Source organism: Adiantum capillus-veneris, chromosome 26, assembly GCF_014529385.1.
Source record: "Adiantum capillus-veneris isolate H3 chromosome 26, ASM1452938v2, whole genome shotgun sequence".
Lineage (NCBI taxonomy): Eukaryota > Viridiplantae > Streptophyta > Polypodiopsida > Polypodiales > Pteridaceae > Adiantum > Adiantum capillus-veneris.
Window position 1 is genome coordinate 129,125,924 of NC_140956.1, and position 4,657 is coordinate 129,130,580.

Consider the following 4,657-nt stretch of genomic DNA (forward strand, 5'->3'; position numbering starts at 1 on the left):
GAACATAGTGGGCATTCCATTAGAATAAATTCCTAATGAGAATTACAAGAGTTCTTGGGTGGAGAGAGCAACAAAAAGCATAACACCTAGTTAGATAGCATGAACAATACTTTCAAAAGAGAGAGAAATTAAACTATTGACAATAGTTGAGGACCGGATTTGCATGGATCCGGTCCCCCCTCCAAAAGGCTTTGTATTATGGTTTCTCCCTTCAAGAGAGACATTGTACAATACAATTCTTTGTGTTCCTTCAAGACTAGCTAGTGCAATGAAGATGAAAGCTTCATACACTAAGCAAAACACTTAGCAAACACAACATCAATTATCTCCGGTCTCAGACCCAAGACCTCACACACCTTCAAAGATGGTGAGAGCTAGCAAGGTATGAGAGTAGATTGAGAGAAAGAAGGAGTATTCTTACGAGAAAGATATACATCTCACTCATATTAGCATAGCTTAGCTTAGTAATGAGCATGGTAGAGGAGATGAGCATGCATTGAAGCTTGGCTCTTGGTTGGATTTGCATCACAAAGCCAAGAGTTGTTGGTGTAGGCCTCCCTTCTCACATGCTTGGAGTAGGTGATAAGCTTTCCATTAAAGCTTGAGAAGGAGAGAAAGTCTTCTTTACTTCACACATGAGATTATGTGAGTGTGTGTGTGTGTGTGATAATGCCTTGCAAAATCAGCCCCCTCTCTCTCTTGGTCGACCCCTCTTGCTATTGCTCATGCTCTCCTCTCATTGGACCTCCCCAGGCCTAGCCAATGGTAATTAAGCAGTATAAGTGATAGCCTTCTGACATGTGTCCCCTTTTCCCCTTTTGTGAGAGCTTTAGGTAATTTAATAATTCAACTAAACTCTCATTGGACCCCTTTGCCTCCTGGCCAATAGGAATCAGGCAAGCCATTGGGCTGCTGAATGCTCATTGGACCCCTTGGGAGACTATCCAATAGTCTTCTAGAGGACTTAATTCTCATTGGTTCTTTTATTAAGTGTTTTTTAAATTAATTAAACTAGATTTACTCTAGCCTAATTCTCAGTGGTCCACCTCCAAGGCCATCCAATAGGAATTGGGTACACCTTGTGGGCATCTGGGCTAGGGAGCTGACATGTGTCCCTCATTCCCTTTGTGTAAAGGGAGCTTGTGTGTGTGTGTGTGTGTGTGTGTGTGTGTGTGTGTGTGTGACTTTCTCTCTCATCCCCTACAAGCTAGGCTCGCCCCCTCCTATGTAGGGATTTGAAAAGACTTTTGGGACACACACAAAGCATCCAATTCCCCCCATGGTTGACCTTTGGACACAACCTTTGAATTTTGGAACCTTAGCATTTTGGAAGTCTTAATGGGCTGAACCCTAGGGTCTTTTTAGCCCATTGTTGCACATGGCTCTTTTTCAGATGGCCCCCCCTTTGGATCCCTATTTTCCCTCCTTTGGATCCCTACTGTGGCCGGTCTGCTAGCTTAACCAATATTCTAGCTTTTTCTCCCCTGGCACTTCTCCATATTAAATGATCAGTTTAACATGAGAAGATCATTTAGGAGAATTAGATATTGATTATTATGACATTACCTCTCTCTTGAAATCATAGTCGTCCTCGACTATGGTGTAGAGAAGATAAAGCATATCCATGAGTCCTTTTCTTAGCGGGTAGAGGATCCCTATGTTACCCTACGACATCATTCCACAATGGATGACTAGTCCATTTGGCACTTGAGAGCCTGAGGCTGCCGCAAGCATGTCTGCACATTAGTCCTATCAATCTTCCATAGTAGAGTGACAAGCTCTACTTGGTGTTTGGGAGACGTCGTCTCCGCAAACTTGATTTAAGCATGCATACTACTTCATTTTTGTGCACAATAAAGAAAAAGAGAGTCTTATAAGACAAAAGCTTTGTTCATTTTTAACATTTTGTACATTTACTTACTCTTGGGAAGCATTGTAAGCATTGACAAGGTTTAGGTTATCCTTTAATTGTATGCCTTGCATCCAGCTAGCATCTTCAAAAGGATAATTCTTAAACTTAATAAGATATCGTTGGATAGTCTTACCGCCTCTTTGTACCTTGTCTTCATGTCGGAGAATGGACTCGGGCTGCAGCACCTCCTCTTGGTAGGCTTACATGGAAAGCATTCTGTATGAGCCAATGATTGGAAAACTTGAGTTGATAGGCCATCTCATTGATTGGCCTAAGAATCTAGAAGGGACCATAGTACCTTTTTGCTAGTTTAGCATAGTACTTTTGGTGTCCCGTAGGATTCTTGCCCGTCATGTGCCTTAATCGAGCCTTGGAAAACTTTAATAAGACCCAATCATTTTCTCTAAAAGCTTGGGCTCTTCTGTGCTTTTCAGCAACAACCTTTTGCCTTTGCTGTGAGATAGAGATAGCATCCTTAATCTTTTGAAAAGATTCTTGTAGGTCCCGGCTGTACTCATCTGCAGCGAAGATCTTCCCATGTACTTTAAGTAGCAAAGGACGTTTTTATCTTCCCTCAATTACCTCGAAAGGTGCTTTTCCCGTGGAAGTATGTACAGTGTTATTGTAAGCATACTCCACTAAGGGTAAGTACTTCTCCCATTGGGATCTTTGATCTACTTCCGTTACATAGGCTTTTAGTAGATCGAGAATTGTTAGGTTATCTATTTCACTTTGGCCATCCGTTTGTGGATGATAGGCCGAAGAGAAGTTTAGCCTTGTCCCTAAATTCTCAAAGAGACGCTTCCAGAAATTACTGGTCATTCGAGGATCTCTATTTGACACTATGGACATTGGCAAGCCATGGTACTTGCAAATTTGTGAAATGAAGAGGGTTTCCATTTGATGGGCTTTGTTAGTCTTTTTGACAGGTATGAAATAAGCTTGTTTACTGAACCTATCTACTATTGTCCATATTCCCGTATTCCCATGGATAGACTTAGGCAATCCAAAGATAAAATCCATGGATATGCTCTCCCATGGTGAATTAGGGATTGGCAAGGGTTGAAGTAATCCAAGTTGCTTCCCTCTATCAAATTTTGTCTTTTGGCATACCACACATTTAGAAACATACTCTTGTATGTTCACTTTCATGGTATGCCAATAGAAATATGTTTCAATTCCCTTTAAGGTAGACTGAATCCCTCTATGCCCCGCATAAGGTGGAGCATGAGATTCATACATTACTTTCTCACGTAGTGAGTTAGTAGCACATAGTCTATTGCCGTAGATAAGATAACCATCGTGAAAAGTAAATGGTTCTTCTTTCTTCCCTAATGCAAGGGCTGAAATCACATCTCTAAAATTGGAATCAATAGCATACTCATCTATCATTGAAGATAGATCATTGTGAGTTGCTATGGAAACCGCATTCACTCTCGGTCGTCTTGAGAGTGCATCGGCTACCTGAATACGCTTGCCAGCAATGTGAGCAATATGAAAATGAAATTGCGAAAGGAAATTTGCCCACCTCATTTGTTTGTCGGAGAGCTTGGTCTGCGTCATGAAGTACTTAAGACTTTGGTGATCCGTTCGCAGAATGAAAGGAGTCCCCAATAAATAGTGATTCCATGAGTCTAAGGCATGTAGAACTGCAAGGAGTTCCTTTTTATATATGCCTAGAGCTTGCTCAACAGGGTCGAGCCTTCGACTTTCATAGCCTATGGCATGCCCTTCTTGGAGCAAAACAGCTCCAAGGCAATCACCACAAGCATCACATTGGACCTCAAATGGTTTTGAGATATCCGGTAGTGTAAGCACAGGTTGAGAGATAAGCTTTTCTTTAAGCTTTTCAAAAGAATTGTTCACCTTAGCAGACCATGTATACCTAACTCTTTTCTTTGTTAGGTCATGTAATGGTCCCGCAATTTGTGAGAACTTTTCTATGAAACGTCTATAGTATGCACACATACCTATAAAGCTTGTTAGTTCATGAAGATTCTTTGGTTTAGGACATCCTTTTATTAGCTCTAACTTTGATGGATCCATTTGGATTCCATCTTGAGAGATAATATTACCTGGAGGTGTTGCTTGTGTTTGTCTAATGAATTAGAGTAGATGATAATATCATCAAAGAACACTCTAGTGAAGGTTTGATGAGGCCTGAACAGCTTCTCCATCAAGCGGTTGAATGTGGTTGGTGCATTGGTCAAGCCAAAAGGCATGACAATGTATTCGTAAAGACCAAATGTGGTGCAAAATGCGGTCTTTACAATATCTTGATCAACTATCCTTATTTGGTGATAGCCACTTTTTAGGTCAATCCTACTGAAGTAGGTCGATCCTTGTAGCTTATCAAATAGGTCTTCTACTCGTGGAACGGGAAACCTATTCTTGATAGTGATCCTATTTAGTGCTCTATAGTCGACACACATACGATATGTGTTGTCTTTCTTTTGCACTAATAGCACAGGTGAGCAAAATGGAGATGAGCTAGGCCTAACCATACCCTTCTCAACTAACTCATGCACTTGCCGCATAATCTCCTCTTGTCACAGCTTGAGAAACTCTATAAGGAGGTTTTTTAGGCATTGAACTTCCTGGAAGAAGTTCAATTGCATGGTCATCATTACCTCGTTTAGGAGGTAGCTCACAAGGGATGTCGTCGATAAAGACATCTTGAAACCCCTTGAGAAAATTGGATAACTCTAATTCCTTTTGGTTGCTTTTATTTTCTTTTGGTAAAGT